The sequence below is a fragment of the Myotis daubentonii genome, chromosome 10 (genome assembly GCF_963259705.1).
Source record: "Myotis daubentonii chromosome 10, mMyoDau2.1, whole genome shotgun sequence".
Taxonomy (NCBI): Eukaryota; Metazoa; Chordata; class Mammalia; order Chiroptera; family Vespertilionidae; genus Myotis; species Myotis daubentonii.
The window spans coordinates 9,264,506-9,283,038 of NC_081849.1; the positions used below are offsets into that span (position 1 = coordinate 9,264,506).

General features: G+C 41.3%; 1 protein-coding gene and 1 pseudogene across 2 annotated transcripts in view; one reads left to right on the forward strand and one right to left on the reverse strand.

Moving 5' to 3' along the window:
• The window catches only part of BMT2 (base methyltransferase of 25S rRNA 2 homolog), a 130,811-nt gene that overhangs the window by 106,464 nt on the left and 5,814 nt on the right, over positions 1-18,533 (reverse strand). The window lies entirely within an intron of this gene.
• On the forward strand, positions 5,422-5,986 carry LOC132211399 (peptidyl-prolyl cis-trans isomerase FKBP1A-like; annotated as a pseudogene).

Below are 18,533 nucleotides of genomic sequence, written 5' to 3' on the forward strand. Positions count from 1 at the left end.
TCCAGCAAAGCTACCATTCAGAATCGAAGGTCAGATAAAGAGCTTCACAGATAAGGAAAAGCTAAAGGAGTTCATCACCACCAAACCAGTATTATGTGAAATGCTGAAAGGTATCCTTTAAGAAGAGGAAAAAGGAGAAAAAGGTAAAGATACAAATTATGAACAACAAATACACATCTATGAACAAGTGAATCTGAAAATCAAGTGAATAATCTGATGAACAGAATTAACTGGTGATTATAATAGAATCATGGGCATAGAAAGGGAATGGACTGACTATTCTTGGGGGGGAAAGGGGTGCAGGGGATGTGGGAAAAGACTGGACAAAAATTGTGCACCTATGGATGAGGAAAGTGGTGGGGAGTGAGGGAGGAGGGTGGGGTGGGAACTGGGTGGAGGGGAGTTATGGGGGAAAAAAGAGGAACAAATGTAATAATCTGAACAATAAAGATTTAATTAATAAAAAAAAGAAGTTACAGGCTTGGAGCATGTAACTTCTAATATTAAAAAAAAAAAATTCCATAGCAAGAGATAAAGATCACTACATAATTCTAAAGGGATCAATCCATCAATGCAACATTGTACCACCTAATATATAAAGAAAACCATGGTAGACATTAAGGAAGAGACTGACGGCAATACAATCTAGTAGTGGACTTTAACACTCCACTGACATTAATGGAGAGCTCTTCCAGACAAAAAAACCAACGAGGCAACAGTGACCTTAAACAAGACACTGGACAAGATGGATTTAACTGATGTTTACTGAACACTTCATCCCAAAGCAGAATATACAATCCTTTGAAGTGCACACTGAACATTATCAAAGATACACCACATGTTAAACACAAATTCAGTCTTAATATATCGAAGAAGATTAAAATCAGATCAAGCATCTTCTCCGACCACAATGGTATAAAACAAGAAATCAACTGCGAGAAAACAATTGAAAAACACATGAAGGCTAAATAACATATTAAACAATGAATGGATTAACAATGAAATCAAGAAAGCAATAAAAAGTTACCTGGAGACAAATAAAAATGAAAACACAACAACCCAAAGCCTATGAGACACAGTAAAGCAGTTCTGAGAAGGAAGTTCATAGCATTACAAGCCTACCTCAAGAAGCAAGAAAAGTCTCCAATAAAAAGTCTAGCCCCACATGTAAAAGAACTAGAAAAAGAACAATAAGCCCGAAGTAGAAGGAAGGAAACAATCAAGATCATAGCAGAGGCTGCTACCATCCTTGGCTTCAGGCAGCTGTCCCCAAGCAGTGCAAAAACACTTTCATTTGTGTCTAAAGAAATGTGATTTCCCCTACAAATGAAATTTATCTCAAGACCCATGATGTGTTTTGCAGAATCTCCACATCCACTTTGGTGCTGCAAAGTTTCAGAGGGTCCAAGCCAGTCCGCAAGAATATCATTTGACCCATAGCAGCCAGATGGAACTAGAAAAGCAGTGAAAGCTGCTCAACTGAATGCATGTCAAGGACCATTTTCATGGGCAGTTCCAGCAAAGATGCCGCCGAGGAGCAGTTCAGCTTGTGTTCAAGCATTCTAAGGATGGGCAATGGAAGATTCAGTACCTGCCCTGTCACACAGTGACCTTCCAACCTCTCATTTTACCTGGGAAGCTGAATTTTAAAAGCCACAAAAAAGAGAACCAAGATGGCAGCATAGGTAAATGCCTGTATTTGCTGCCTCCCACAACCACATCAAAAGTACAACTAAAATACAGAACAACTATCATTCAGAACCGCTGGAAAGCTGGCTGAATGGAAGTACTACAACTAGAGAAGAAAGCAGCCTGACACTGATAGGAGGTGCGGAGTGTGGAACGGGCTGGTCCGGCACCCGGGTGTGCAGCTTTTTTAATCCGGAAGGAGATCACCTCTGCAGGGGCTGCCTGGAGGAGCAAGGGATCTCAGCCCCACACCAGACCCCCAGCTCAGGTTCCCAGAGCTGGGGAAAGAAGTCCCTATGGGCAGCAAGAACTGAGGACTATAAAAACAAGGGTGGATTGGGGCTGAGTGACACACAGGCTGCTGGAGACCCAACTGTTTCACTTAAAAGGCCGGCACCATGAACTGAATTTACAAGCTCCCACTTCCTCTGAGCTCCAGTGCTGGGCCACCTAGACACATACAGGGAGAAACTGGACTGTCTGGCACTGGGGCAGGCACTGGGGCAGGAACTTGGGGCAGCTTTCTTCCTGACGAAGGTGCTTGCAGCTGCCATTGTTCCTGTGCTGGGACCTCCCCGGAGCAAAGCTGACTGGCAGCCATTTCTGTTTGCTCGACCCTGGTGATTCCCTGAGATCCTGGCCCCACCCAATTTATAACCCCACTCAAGCTGTGCACAGCGGATTTTGCATATGAATAGTCTTTCCTTTCTCAGGAAAAATTTGTTTTACAAATCTGTCAATCAAGCTGCAGATGGATCAGGGAACCCAAACCTATCAATAAAAGGCCCAAGACCCGGCACCAGCACCAGCCTGCCTTGCTTCAGAACTAGGCCTTGTCTGGTCTGTCTGTGACCATACCAGATGACAACTCTTCACATCCATAAATGACACACTTAAAGGGCAGACTCAGTGAGCACCAAAGCCCCACTGACTCAAGTCCTGCTCCATAAAGGTGTCTCCTGCACACCAGCTCTCCCACTGTAGTCACAGCTGGTCCCCACAGCCAATTGACCTGGAGGTCAATTCCTCCCAGTGACACCAACAGCAATCAAGGCTCAACTACAACAAAACTGTGCACACAGCCCATAAAGGGGTGCACCAAGAGTGTCCACCTGAGGTGACTGGGGAGGCAGAGCCACTAGGCCCTATAGGACACCTACTGCACAAGGCCACTCTATCAACACAAAGAGACTTAGCAGCTACCCAATACATAGAAACAAACACAGGGAAACAGCCAAAATGTGGAGACAAAGAAATATGTCACAAATGAAAGAAATGGAAGAAAGCAAACTACTGGACATAGAGTTCAAAAACACAGTTATAAGGTTACTCAAGAATCTTCTAGAAACCTCCGAGGAACTTAGTGAGACCTTCAAGGATCTTAGTGAGAATGCCAAAAAATGGAAAAGGACCAGTGAGAATTAAGCATACAATGACTTAAATAAAGAATAATATACAAGGTTCAAAAGTAGACTAGAGGATCCCAAGAATCAAGTCAAAGATTTGAAATATGAGGAAGCAAAAAACACCCAACCGGAAGAGCAAAAAGAAAAAAGAATCCAAAAATATGAAGATAGTGTAAGAAGCCTCTGGGACAACTTCAAGTGTATCAACATCGAATTATGGAGGTGCCAGAAGAAGAGAGAGAGCAAGATATTGAAAACCTATTTGAAGAAATAATGACAGAAAACGTCCTCTACCTGGTGAAAGAAATAGACTTACAAGTCCAGGAAGCGCAGAGAACCCCAAACAAGAGGAATCCAAAGAGGACCACACCAAGACACATCATAATTAAAATGCCAAGGGCAGCCCTGACCAGTTTGGCCCAGTGGATAGAGCGTCGGCCTGCAGACTGAAGGGTCCCAGGTTCGATTCCAGTCAAGGGCATGTACCTTGGTTGCGGGCACATCCACAGTAGGGGCTGTGGTAGAGGAAGCTGATTGATGTTTCTCTCATCGATGTTTCTAACTCTCTATCCTTCTCCCTTCCTCTCTGTAAAAATCAATAAAATATATTTTTAAAAAATGCCAAGGGCAAAAGACAAAGAAAGAATCTTAAAAGCAGTAAGGAAAAACAGTCAGTTACCTACAAGGGAGTACCTATACGACTGTCAGCTGATTTCTCAACAGAAACTATGCAGGCCAGAAGGGAGTGGCAAGAAATATTCAAAGTGATGAATAGCAAGAACCTACAACCAAGATTACTTTATCCAGCAAAGCTATCATTCAGAATTGAAGGTCAGATAAAGAGCTTCACAGACAAGAAAAAGCTAAAGGAGTTCATCACCACCAAACCAGCATTATATGAAACGTATTCTTTAAGAGGAAGGGTATTCTTTAAGAGGAAGAAGAAGAAAAAGGTAAAGATAAAAATTATGAACAACAAAGTGACAACAAATACATATCTATCAACAAGTGAATCTAAAAATCAAATGAATAAAAAGTGTGATGAACAGAATAAACTGGTGAATATAATAGAATCAGTGGCATGGAAATGGAGCAGACTGACAATTCTCAGGGGGAAGGGGTTTGGGGGTGTGGGAAGAGATTGGACAAAGATCTTATATGCATGTATGCAGTATCTATGGATGGGGACAGTGGGGTGGCGAGGGCCTGGGGTGGGGTGAGAACCGGGTAGAGGGGAGCTATGGGAGTAAAAAAAAAGGGACACCTGTAATAATCTCAACAATAAAGATTAAAAATATAATAATAAAAAAATAAAAAGATCACATACTATGATCAAATGAGATTTATTCAGGGGATACAAGGTTGGTATGATATTCACAAATCAGTAAACATGATATAACACATAAACAAATTGAAGGATAAAAATAAGAAGATTGTATCAGTAGATACATAGAAAGTATTTGATAAAATATAGCATTCATCTATATATACAGAGAGGTAAATGCTAATTGGTCCTAACAGTGTCACAGTAACAACCGCTAAGGAGGAGACTGCCTACCCATGCACGGTGGGGTGTTGCTCCGGAGACAGGGCGAAAGCGGGGAGGCGCCCGGAGAAGGCGGAACCAGCCTGAGGTGACTGGAGGGACCAAGGGCGGGGCTTGAAGCAACCAGAGAAGGCCAGAGGAGTCAAGGGGCTGGGCCAGGCACGCTGGAGCTCTGGGTGGAGAGGTCCGGGTGTCAAGGCAGGGCAGCAGGTGGGTGGGCAGGCCATGCGATTTCATGCACTGGGCTCCTAGTTTATGATAAAAACTCACCGCAAAGTGTGAATAGAGGGACCATACCTCAACATAATAAAGGTGATGTTTGCCAAACCACAGACAGCATCATACTCAATGGGCAAAAACTTAAAATCAGATACAAGACAGGGATGTCCACTTTTCACCACTCTCATTCAATATACAACTGGAAGTCCTAGCTACAGCAATCAGACAAGAAGAAATTAAAGGTGTCAAAATTGGAAAGGAGGAAGTAAAACTGTCTCTCTTTACAGATAATATGATATTGAACATAAAAGACCCCCAAATTATCAGATCTAATAAGTGAATTTGGAAAAATACCATGATACAAAATTAATATTCAGAAATTGGTGGCATTTTTATACACCAATAATGAACTCTGAGAAAAAGAAATTAAAAAAATAATCTCATTTAATATTGCAACAACAGGAGACAAGGCAAAGCCAAGCAATGACCAGGTCCACTCTCAGTCCATGCAGTCCATTGCGCACTGCCCACCCACCCCACCCCCTGCCCACTGCTGCCACCATGGGAGTGCAGGTGGAAACCATCCCCCCGGAAACAGAGATGGGCGCACCTTCCCCAAGTGTGGCCAGACCTGTGTGGTGCACTACACAGGGATGCTTGAAGATGGAAAGAAATTTGATTCCTCCCAGGACAGAAACAAGCCCTTTAAGTTTATGCGAGGCAATCAGGAGGTGATCCAAGGCTGGGAAGAAGAGGTTTCCCAGATAAGTGTGGGTCAGAGAGCCAAACTGACTATCTCCCCAAACTATACCTATGGTGCCACTGTGCACCAGGCATCATCCCACCAAATGCCACTCTCATCTTAGATGTGGAACTTCTAAAACTAGAATGACAAGAATGGCCCACTCCCTGAGCTTCCTGTGCTTGGATGTGCCATGGAGGGATCTGGCGCCCCCGAGGTGCACACGCGAATCCGTGCGTAGCTTTTCCTGATGTTCTACTACACTTTGTATAAACATCTGCCCCAACTGAATGTGTTCTATTACCCAACTTTGCTCTTCCCCTTTCTCTTCCTATGTGTGTTGACCTGAACTACATGCCATTAGCTTCAAGTTACTCTTTCTATTTTGTTTTTGTTTTGGGGTTGAGATTCAGTTTCAGTCTTTTGGATCTAGTTTCCAATTACATATTAGTCAAGTATTATTAACAGCACAAGTAATGGGTTAACTTTAGACTAGGAATTGGTTTGTGAGGGATGCAAGAATCTTTTATTTTTTGGGGGGGAGGTGGTGAAATTTTTATTCTATATTAAATATTCTTGCTGCTATGCTGCAAAGCCATAGCAGACTTAAGGCTTAAGGTGCTGTTGAGGGCCCAACTATCCAAGTTGAGAGATGTCTTTAGGTTCAATTAAGAGCCCTACCCAAAACTGAAGTGGGGAGGGGAGAGCACTGGCCTCCACTGCCCCATCCCACTCCCCCCTTAAACCCGCTGCCTTTTAAAAGCAAACTGTTCTCACTGCGATGTTGGACACTTCAGGTATCCGTCCCCGGCCAGCAGGGACCTCTGAAGCCTTCTTCAGGGCCTAATTCCCCCCCCCCCATACCCCGCCCCATTTTTTTTTTTCTAATAGATATTCAGGACTTTTATAATGTCATAGCTCCCCAGGCTCCACTCCCTAAATTTAAGAACTTTCATAGAAAGTTTAAATTGAAGGTGCTGTTTGCAGACACTTAAAACCCAATGAAAGCCCAGCCATCATGACAAATCCTTGAGTGTTGTCTTAAGAAAATGATGCTGGTCATCACAGCTTCAGCATCTCCCATTTTTTGATGCTCACCTCCCCCTGCTAAGCTCAAAGTTTCCTGGCTTTTTCTTCCCTCCTCTCACTCCTTTGCTGTCCTCTGTAGTGATTTGGTGAGAGAAATTATTGCTGCCCATCCCCCACCCACCTCCCCTGCACTACATATGAATGAGTTTCAAGTTTTATTATTGTAATAAAAGTGCTTTACACTGGCTTTTCTCAAAAAAAAAAAAAATTGCAACAACAAAAAATAAGGTTCCTAGGAATAAATTTAACCAAGGAGGTAAATGACCTTTACTTGGAAAATTATAGGGCCTGGAAAAAAGAAACTGAGGAAGCATATACCATGTACATGTATTGGAAGAATTAACATCATTAAAATGTCTATACTACTGAAAGCAATCTATAGATTACTATTAAAAAGCAATGAAATATTTCACAGATCTAGAACAAACATGCCAAAACTCTATATGCAACCACAAAAGACAAGAGCCTTAGCAATCTTGAGAAAAAGTTGGAGGTTTAAACTACCTGATATTAAACTACACTACAAGGCCATATAATCAAAACAGCCCGGTATTAGCACAAGAACAGGTATATTGATCAATGGATCAGAATAGAGAACACAGAAATAAACCAATGCCTCTATTGTCAATTACTATTTGACAAAGGAGGCAAGAATATACAATGAGATAAATGATGTTGGGAAAATTGGAAGGATAGAGCAAAGTTATGAAACTAGACCACAACTTGCACCATACCCAAGAATAAATTCAAAATGGATTAAACTTAAATGTTATTTGCAAAACCGTAAATACCTTAGGGCGGCACTAAATTTCAGACATTTCTATTTTTCTTTTAAATATATATTTTATTGATTTCAGAGAGGAATAGAGAGGGAGAGAGAGATAGAAATATCAATGATGAGAGGGAGTCATTGATGGCTGCATCCTGCACTGGGGATCAGGCCTGCAACCCAAGCATGTTCCCCCCTGACCTGGAATTCAACCCTGACTTCCTGATTCATAGGTCGACACTCAACCATTGAGCCACGCCACCTGGGCCAGACATTTCTTGTAGCAATATTTTTTGCCCATATGTCTCCGAAGGCAAGAAAAACAAAGGAAAAAATAAACAAATGGGACTTCATCAAACTAAAAAACTTTTGCACAGCAAAAGAAACCATCAATAAAATGATAAAAGAACCCACTGAATAGAACATATTTGCCAATAAAGAACTTATACAACTCAACACCAAGACAAACAACTAAATTTTAAAAAGGCAAAGGACCTGAATAGTCATGTCTCCAGAGGACAGTTAGACATAAGAAAAAAAATGCTCAATGTCACTAATCATCAAAGATGTGAATTAAAACCACAATGAGGTATCACCTCTCATCTGTCATAATGCCTATCATCACTAAATCAACAAACAGGTGCTGGTGAGGATGGAGAAAAGGAAACCCTATTGCACTGTTGGTGGGAATTCAGACTGGTACAGCCACTGTGGAAAACAGCAATTTTCTCCAAAAATTAAAAATGTAACTGCCTTTTGATACAGCAATCCCACTTCTGAAAATATATCTGAAGAAACTGAAACATTAATTAGAAAAAATATATGCATCCCTATATTCATTACAGCATTATTTATAACTAGGGGCCCGGTGCACGAAATTCGTGCACTGGGGGGGGGGGGGGGGGAGGAGTGTCCCTCAGCCCAGCCTGCCCCCTCTCACATACTGGGAGCTCTCAGGCGTTGACCCCCATCACCCTCCAATCGCAGGATCGGCCCCTTGCCCAGGCCTGACGCCTCTGGCCTAGGCGTCCGGCCCGGGCAGCGGGGACCCGCAGCTGCAGCGGCCCCGCAATCGTGGGCTCCGCTTTAGGCCCAGGCAAGGGACCCCTAGCTCCCGGGACTGCCAGCTTCGACCGTGCCCAGCTCCCATCGCTGGCTCCACCCCTACTTCCTGCTATCACTGGCCAGGGCGGAAAAGGCACCTGATTCTCCGATCATGGCTGGGGGGCAGGGCAAAGGCAGCCCCAGGGCCGCCTTGGCCCTGCCCCCCAGCTCTTAGCTCCCCCCTGGGTTTCCAATCACTGTCAGTGGCAGGGGGCTTCTTCCTGCTTTCCCTTTCGCCTCCCTGCATTGTGCCTGCATATGCAAATTAACCGCCATCTTGTTGGCAGTTAACCGCCAATCTTAGTTGGCAGTTAATTTGCATATAGCCCTGATTAGCCAATGAAAAGGGTAGCTTGTACGCCAATTACCATTTTTCTCTTTTATTAGTGTTGATTATTAGTGTTGACTAGAGGCCCGATGCAAGATTTGTGGAAGAGTAGGCCTTCGCAGCCCCAGCTTCATCTGGAAGGTCATCTAGACAGTCGTTCCGCTGTTCAGCAGTTTGGTCGATTTGCATATTACACTTTTATTATTATAGATGCCTGTGGGATCGGCCGAAACCGGCTCTCCAACATCCCCCAAGGGGTCCTGGATTGCGAGAGGGTGCAGGCCAGGCCAAGGGACCCCACCAATGCATGATCGGGGTCGGGGAGAGACTCAGAAGGTTGGCCAGTTGGGGAGGGATCGCAGGAAGGCTCCAGGGCATGTCTGGCCGGTCTCGCTCAGTCCCGATCAGCCGGACCCCAGCAGCAAGCTAACCTACTGGTTGGAGCGTCTGTCCCCTACTGGTCAGTGCATGTCATAGCAAACGGTTGAGCGGCCTTAGTATATCATTAGCATATTACACTTTGATCAGTTGAACAGTCTACCAGTCACTGGACACTTAGCATACTAGGCTTTTATTATACAGACAGTCCTCAAGTTACATAGGACTTGACGTACGTCATTTCCTGATTATGTCACTATCTCCTATTTATAAAAAAAATAAAGTTCCGTCATTTCAACGTATGTACATATGTGCTTTATGTTTTTTATTATTTATTTACCACAAGTAAAGGTCAGGAATTATTATCTTTCTTTTAAATTTTTTTTACTGTTTCACTTCATTACTGCTGTGTATGTGCTCCATGTGAGTGACATAGGTGCTTATGTAGGTGGGTTCCAACTTATGGTGAAAATCGCATTACATCGCACCGTAGAAATGAATCTCTGACATAACCTGAGGAGCTACTGTATAGGATAGCCAAGATCTGGAAACAGCCCAAGTGCCCACTGATAGATGAGTGGGTAAAAAAGCTATTGTATATTTACACAATGGAATACTACTGGGCTGTAAAAAAGAAGGAAACCTTACCTTTTGCAACAGCATGGATGAATCTGGAGATTATTATGCTAAGTGAAATAAGCCAGTCAGAGAAAGACAAATACCATATGATCTTACTTATATGTGGAACCTAATGAACAAAATTAACTGACAAACAAAATAAAAACAGGCATAGACAGGGAACAGACTGACAGCTGTCAGAGGACTGTAGGGGCTTATTGTGGGGCTGGATGAGAGAAGGTGAAAGGATTAAGAAAAAAATATATACATAGGTATATAAAACACATAGACACTCACAACAATGTGGTCATAGCCAGACGGAAAGGGGGATGGGATTAGGTGGAGGAGAGCAAAGGGCAGATACATGGGGATGGAAAGAGACTTTGCTTTGGGCAATGGGTACCTGAGGCAGTATATTGATGATGTTTTATTGCAGCGGTTCTCAACCTGTGGGTCGCGACCCCTTTGGAGGTCGAACTAAATACATCCTGCATATCAGATAGTTACATTACGATTCATAACAGTAGCAAAATTACAGTTACGAAGTAGCAACAAAAATAATTTTATGGTTGGGAGTCACCACAACATGAGGAACTCTATTAAAGGGTCGCGGCATTAGGAAGGTTGAGAACCACTGTTTTATTGAGTCGTACACTCGAAACATGTTATGATTTTGTGAACCAATGTCACCTCAATAATTCAATTGAAAAACAAAAACAAAACTGAACTCACATATTAATCAAGAGAGTTTATCTGCTTCCCCCTTGATCATCTTACAATTCACCCATATATGCAACTGCCATAGTTATAGTACTCTGTCATTTATATATACTGTCTGTTAAAACCAAGCATGATTCTCCCATTAGAAAGGCAAAGACTACTTTTGGTTTATAACTTATATAAACTATAGAAGTTAATCACGGTGCCGCATTAATGGGGAAAAAAGTATTTATATTTTCACCATGCTCAAATAATATAGGAAACACCAAAATTACAAACAAATCCAGTAAGTTGCTTGAGTTAAATTCAAACTACAGTTGTTAACTGTCAACAGATAATAGTGATGAAAATGCAGTAAAATTTGAATACTTCAAAATAAGTGTTCTCAAAAAAAGAGTTACAAGGTTTAAAAAAGTAATAGGTTCAGAGTCAATATTCTGGAGACGTTATTCACTGTTTTAAGATGATTTAGAATTTTTTTTTCTTTTACTGTCAAAGCAAATCCTATCTAATAATCCTATCTAATAAAGAGGCAATATGCAAATTGACCATCACTCCAACACACAAGATGGCCGGCAGGGGAGGGCAGTTGTGGGCGATCAGGCCAGCAGAGGAGGGCAGTTGGGGGAGACCAGCCCTGCAGGGGAGGGCAGTTGGGGATGATCAGGCCTGCAGGGAAGGGCAGTTGCGGGGGACTAGCCCTGCAGGGGAGGGCAGTTTTGGGTGATCAGGCCAGCAGGGGAAGGCAGTTGGGGGCGACAGGCCAGCAGGGGAGGGCAGTTGGGGGCGACCAGGCCAGCAGGGGAGGGCAGTTGGGGGGGACCAGGCCTATAGGGGAGGGCAGTTGGGGAGGACCAGGCCTGAAGGGGAGCAGTTAGGCATCGATCAGGCTGACAGGGGAGTGGTTAGGGGGTGATCAGGCTGGCAGGCAGAAGCAGTTAGGGGCAATCAGGCAGGCTGACAGGCAAGTCGTTGGGTGCCAGCAGTCCTGGATTGTGAGAGGGATGTCCCAGATTGGAGAGGGTGCAGGCTTGGCTGAGGGACACACCCCCCCTTGTGCACAAATTTGGTGCACCGGGCCTCTAGTTTATAACAACAAGAAATTGGTAAAACAGGAGTAGAGAGAAAGACTGACTGCATTGGTGCATGAGGAAATGTTCTGCACCTTTAAAAAAAATATATTTTTAATAGATTTCAGAGAGGAAGGGAGAAGGAGATAGAAACATCAATGATGAGAATCATTGATTGGCTGCCTCTGGCATGTCCCCCACTGGGGGATTGAGTCTGCAATCCAAGTATGTGCCCTTGTTCTGAATCGAACCTCGAACCCTTCAGTCCACAGGCCGATGCTCTATCCACTGAGCTAAACCGGCTAGGGCAATGTTCTGTATCTTGATTTTGGTAATATACATCTGGCAAAACCCACTGATTTATACACTGTAAATGGATGCAGCCTATTGTACATAAAATTGTACCTCAATAAATTTTTTAAAATGATGCATCATGAAAGTTACAAACTAAAAACTGTATGTCATTAAATTTGAGGGTCATCAAATTCTCTTTAAAAAAATAAAAAAAGATTTACTTGAGTATCAGAAACAAGTGAACTTTTATAAATTCATAACTAACAATTTATATGATTTTTATTTAGGCACATTACCAAATACAGGCTGCAAGCAAGATACATTATCTGTAGATGACGAGATTGCCAAGTTCAAGTTCAAAGAACCTTTAAAGTCATTTCCTTTAACATGAGGTAAACAGAGAAGCTCATGCCCAAGTAGAAACACATTCAGCAGCTATCCCAAAGCATTAACAAGTGTTCAAGACCAGATTGTCTCAGAGCATAGTTAAATCACACACAGACCAGCCTTCTCAGCATTCTTGAACACCTGATACAGTGACACACCTCAAGGTGGGACAAAATATCCAAGGTGTGTGGTGTTGAAGCAGCTGAGAATCAAATGAAGAAACCACCTGCACATCTACCTGCTTCTTATATCCAGTCATTTCTCTGATCGGTAGGGAATGGGGGGTGGGGATAACCAATATTCAAATGTATTAAAAAGGTCAGACCTTTCACATAAAAACTTATAAATGTAGGAAGCAAAAGGGAGCAAAAGAAAAATGTTACAGTCATTCTAATACTGGAGAACAGACTATAGAACAGTCTAGGTAGAAATTCCAGGGACCACTCAGTCTTCAATGTTATAGTCCTTAAATGCATCCAGGCTACTAATACACCTATTTTCTGTGGGTTTTTAATCGTCATCTGAATATATGTTTACTGATTTGAAAGAGAGAAAAAGAAACACTGATGTGAGAGAGAAACATCAATAGGTTGCCTCCCACCGTAACCAGTTTGGTTCAGTGGATAGAGCATCGGCCTGCGGACTGAAAGGTCCCAGGTTCGATTTTGGTCAAGGGCATGTACCTTGATTGTGGGCACATCCCCAGTAGGAGATGTGCAGGAGGCAGCTGATCGATGTTTCTCTCTCATCGATGTTTCTAGCTCTCTACCTCTCTCCCTTCCTCTCTGTAAAAAATTAATATATTTTTTTAAAAAAATAGGTTGCCTCCCATATGTGCCCCAAACGGGATCGAACCTGCAACCTACTAGGTATGTGCCCTGATCGGGAATCAAACCTGAAACCTTTTGGTATACAGGAAGATGCTCCAACCAGCTAAGCCATTCGGCGAGGGCACCTCTGTTGTTTTTTATATTGTATATTTAACAAATTTAAGGCTTCCTATATGCCAGATGCTACTTTAAGTTTGTGAACCCTGAGAAAGAAGTTGCCTACTAAGAAGGGCTCCTGGTGGCTTAACTGACCTTAAATTAAAAACCAAACCAAACCAGAGGCTAGCAGCTCTAAAAAGGATCTCTCACCCAAACCACACTTCAGGGAGAAGCTTGCACTAAACTGCCTTCCTTCTGCACTGAACTGCCTTCCTACACTGTGTTTCTGCCATCTAAGCCTGCCCTTGAGTTCATGGAATCCTATTTCAACCAACAGGACTAAGACATTGCTTGTCTAACTGAAGCTGTGCAACTATATCCCCATCAGCATCTTCACTGACAAATCGGAGCAGCTCCATTCAGACCAATCAAGACATCAACCCTTTTGGACCAAACTGGGAAGATCTCAAGTCCTTATTTGCATGAGGATGGACCAATCAGGGACCAGGGACAGGGACTTCTGTCTATATAAACCAGCTCCCCTCTGGTTCAGAGAGCACACTCTCCCTTTCCACCAGAGACAGAAGATTCCCTAGGTGGAGAGCAGTGCAGAGTGAGGCAGGGCAGAAAACAGCAGACCAACGTAGGGCACAACAGAATAGACCAGACCAGACTAGAGTAGAACAAGGATAAATAACTGAAAAGGGACCTGGTCCCAGGGCCACCTCACAGCCATGCTGTATCACATTTGAGCTGTTTTGCACCGAATAAAGTTTCCTTCTTTGTGGCACTGCAAAGGGGAAGTTTGACAAGTACTTAACAAATATTAACTTACTTAATGTTAATACCAACCCATTAAGGCACATATTTTACCTTACAGATATGGAAACTGAAGTACAGGGAGATTAAGTAACCTTCTCAAGGATACACATCAAACCTGGCAGTCAAGTTGCAAAGTGTATGCTTCTAAACACTAAACCACCTTGCCTCTCTTTATGAGTTTTTAATTGATAAACTTTCATGAATATGAACAAAGCTTTGCACTAGAGCAAAATACACTGACTCTATACTAGCCACTTGTTTAGTGGTCTTTTGTCAGTTAAATGCAGTTATTTAATCCCTGCAACAGTATTATTTGTTAGATTTCTATCAATAGTTTCAATTCTGGCTGCACAGTGGAATCACCCAGAAGTTTCATTTAATTGAAATGGGAACGGGTCATTTATTTTAATACTCCCCAGATGAATCCACTTTGTAGCCATGGTTCACAATCACAGGTCTATAGCAAGGCTGTAAACTCAAATACCTGGTGAAATAATATACAGAGCAATGAGGCGAGGGGCAACCTGAAGAGTCAATGCAAGGCTGCCGGCTGACTGGCCTGCAGCAGGCAGCACCCAGCTTGGTGGGTGGTTCATCTACTCCATTTCTCCTCTTGGGAAAACTTGTGAAGTGAGCACGTGTCCAAAAATGCCCAGTAATTGGATTCTTAAATACAAATCACTTTTAAAACATAAAAAAAAAATTAATTTTTTTAAAAAAACAAAACACTGCATAGATAAAACTTAGTATCTACAAACACAATTTGGCTCATGGTGTATCTTCCATATTTGGAGCACTCACATACATATTTATGATAAAAATTATTAATTCAAAATGTAAAACCCTTTGAATACATTCTGTACGAGAAAAAGAATCAAGAAAAGCAAGAAATCAATGGCATCAACATCTATTATACCCTCGTGAAACTTTACCAATATGTATACTACCACACAAATCACTTATTTAATGTAAACAAAGGATTTATGAACAACCTCTGGGACTTAATTTCTGTATAGATAGGAACAGGAATTTCTATAAAGTAGAGGAATATTTGTATAAATGGGAATAAGGGATACTCAGACACACCTTCCTCTAAAGGCCCGGGGATTAGCCATCTATTCTAAAATAACCCTTACAGCTCTAACCGGTTTGGCTCAGTGGACAGAGAGTCGGCCTGCGGACTGAAAGGTCCCAGGTTTGATTCCGGTCAAAGGCATGTACCTTGGTTGTGGGCACATCTCCAGTAGGGGTTGTGCAGGAGACAGCTGATCAATGTTTCTCTCTCATTGATATTTCTAACTCTCTATCCCTCTCCCTTTCTCTCTGCAAAAAATCAATAAAATATATTTTAAAAAAATAAAATAAAATAACCCTCACAATGGGCTTCAGTATATCTGCACGTAAAGCACAATAAATTAGTACAGTTTAAATCAACTGTTCTCCGGTGTTTGAATTTTGCAATCAATATAAATTTCATCTACAAGATTGAGGAGATTAATATTGGCGTCTCAAATTTTTTTTTTGCTAAGTTAGAATATAAGTAAATTTACATACATACAAAAAACTATTACCATCTTCTAACACTAACATACATAGAGACACACATTGCACCACTGCAACACCCCTATCAGTTTTTATATCATTTTTAAGGCAGATATTTTACTTTACAGATAAGGAAATTGAAGTACAGAGAGATTAACTTGGCAAAACTTTATTTTTTTTTAAATCTTTGGCTGACACTGGTATGTAGAAACCAATGGGTAGGAAAGGGGGAATAGCAGATAAAAGAAGAAATAAAATTCACAGCATACAGTAAAATAAGGCAACAAACATTTATCCAATATTTATTAAGAACAAAGTACTTTATTATATCTATAGTTTCAAAATTTTAGTGTTATATACAGAAAACTGAATATTATTCGTAATGATAATTTGGGCCATTTCAAAAAGGGTAACATTAATCTAATATACTGAATTTAAGAAGATATAAATTCATTATAAAAAATGATATCCAAAAGTTAAAACTTGAAAGTTATGAATATAAAAAGATTAAACTATAGGAAATATCTATATTAACCTCTTTGTTTTGTGTATGTATGCCTTAAATCTATGAGGCATGGTTCTAGGTACTAGGAACCCTATCCTATATAATAAAAGCCTAATATGCTAAGTGTCCAGTCGGCCGTTGAACCAATCAAAGCGTAATATGCTAATGATATACTAAGGCTGCTCAACTGCTCGCTATGACATGCACTGACCACAGGGGCAGTCAACCCACCAACCAGTTGCTATGACATGCACTGACCACCAGGTAGGTTAGATTGCTGCTGGAGTCTGGCTGATCAGGACTGAGCTGGACACGCCCTGAAGCCTTCCCGCAGTCCCTCCCCGACTCCGATTGTGCGTTGGTGGAGTCCCTCGGCCTGGCCTACACCCTCTCGCAATCCGGAATCCCTCAGGAGATGTTGGAGAGCCAGTTTCAGCCTGACCCCACAAGCCAGGCTGAGGGACCCCACTGGTGCATGAATTCGTGCACTGGGCCTCTAGTACAAAGATAAAAGGCAGCATCCTACTCAAGGAACTAAGTTTAGTGGGAAAGACAGACGAATGAACTGGTAAGTGATAAAGACAATTAAGAGCAACTGTGCTTATGAGAGCACAAGATAGAAAGAGAGCACTTATTTATGTAAAAATTGCACACTGGTGTCTTCCAAGGATCTATCCTTAGCTATACGTTATCATTACTCCATTGGTCAGTTCATCTGTCTTCATCAATGCTTCAACTTCCAAAGAAAGGGCTTCCAATACATTTCCAAGGGACACATTCCATACTAAAGCATTACCACTTTCCTTAGGACAGGCCAACCTGCTTTCTACTCTGTTCTCCTTGCCCCCATCCCAACACACATTTTCAAACTGGATGGTGATGGCTACTTATCTTCCCAGGCAAGAAATCTTGGCATCATCTTTGACTCTTCCTCTTTACTTTAACTGAAACACCTCATTCTGAACTTCGGAAAGTCTTTTTGTCTATTTTCATGATCACTACTGTTATTTATGCTATTAACTCTAAATCATATTCCTGTCTCTTACCTGATCTCCTTTCTTCTAGATTCCTTCTCCAATATACAGTACTTTATTAGTTCAATGTTCTTCAACACCTCTGTCCACTGTATAATCCACAAAACTTTTAAAATAATAGAGATACCTGTCACACAAAGTTCTATAGTTGATACTAATGTGGAATTAAGACTGAGATCCACTATATGTGTTGTTACATTTTTTTCCCTCAAAACAAAGGATCTACACCAATACTTTTTTTTTACTGTATCTTTTGAAATGTAAAACATTCCCTAAAAAGATGCCTTAATACAAAGAAAACTAAAAATAACAAAATCAAATAACTATAATACTGTGTGCCCCTAAATGAAGTGACTGTTTATCAGTCACATTTCCCTTTATCTTTTGTTACTGATTATTAAACTCTTTTCATTTTTTTCATCTGCTAGAATGACAGTTCACTAACATTACATTCATTCCTTCATTTTTATAAGTACCGCGCGCTAACCAATTGCGCAACTGGAGCTCCTCATTCCTTCATTTTTAGACCTTTTGGGTTTAGTTGAAAAGTATCTCTAATTCAAAAGATTTTCCCTTTCTCCAATTCTCTTGTTTTAGGTGTCTGCTAAAGAAAAATCAATTACAAATATATTTTTCAGCTGATCCTGAACCACTAATCTAACTCACCCTTTGTCCCAAACTATGAAAAACAATTTCAATAATCAACAAGAATTAAACATCTAAACTTGGCTTAGTTGTTGAGTCTTAAAATACTGCTCGTAACGGCTAATCTTTGTAACACAATTTTTTCTGAATTTAGTCTTCAGAACCAACCTATCCTGTGTTTTCCTTTTCTGCTTCAGTATCAATCTTGTTTGTTTTAACTACTTTTGTATTGTCAGTGCTCTAAAAAACATGGTTTTTTTAATGCAGAAAAGTAGAATAAAGATCAGCCATAATCTCATGACCTCAAGAATACTTACCACTGTTACCAGGTTAATGTACTTTTATTTCTCTCTGATTAATTAATAAACTGCATGGGTTTATGTGATTAATTGCTTTGATCAGTTTGGCATATAAAATAAGTAAATTCAGAGACTAAATAAATTGATGAAATTTGCTAAAGTAAATATATTCACAAGACAGGTTAAAAAAATTAAAACTAAATGGAATCGAGATCATACTTTCATTCCTAACAACCACAGCCTTTACATTTTCTTGGAATTTTTACATGGATACTTTAATTTTGGAAAAAGAGAAGATGCCAAGCATAATAACATTCATTAGAGTAACAGAATTATGTGACTAGTGTTTCAGGATAAGAAGCTATGAAAATTCCAGGGCAGGAGGAATGGGGAAACTG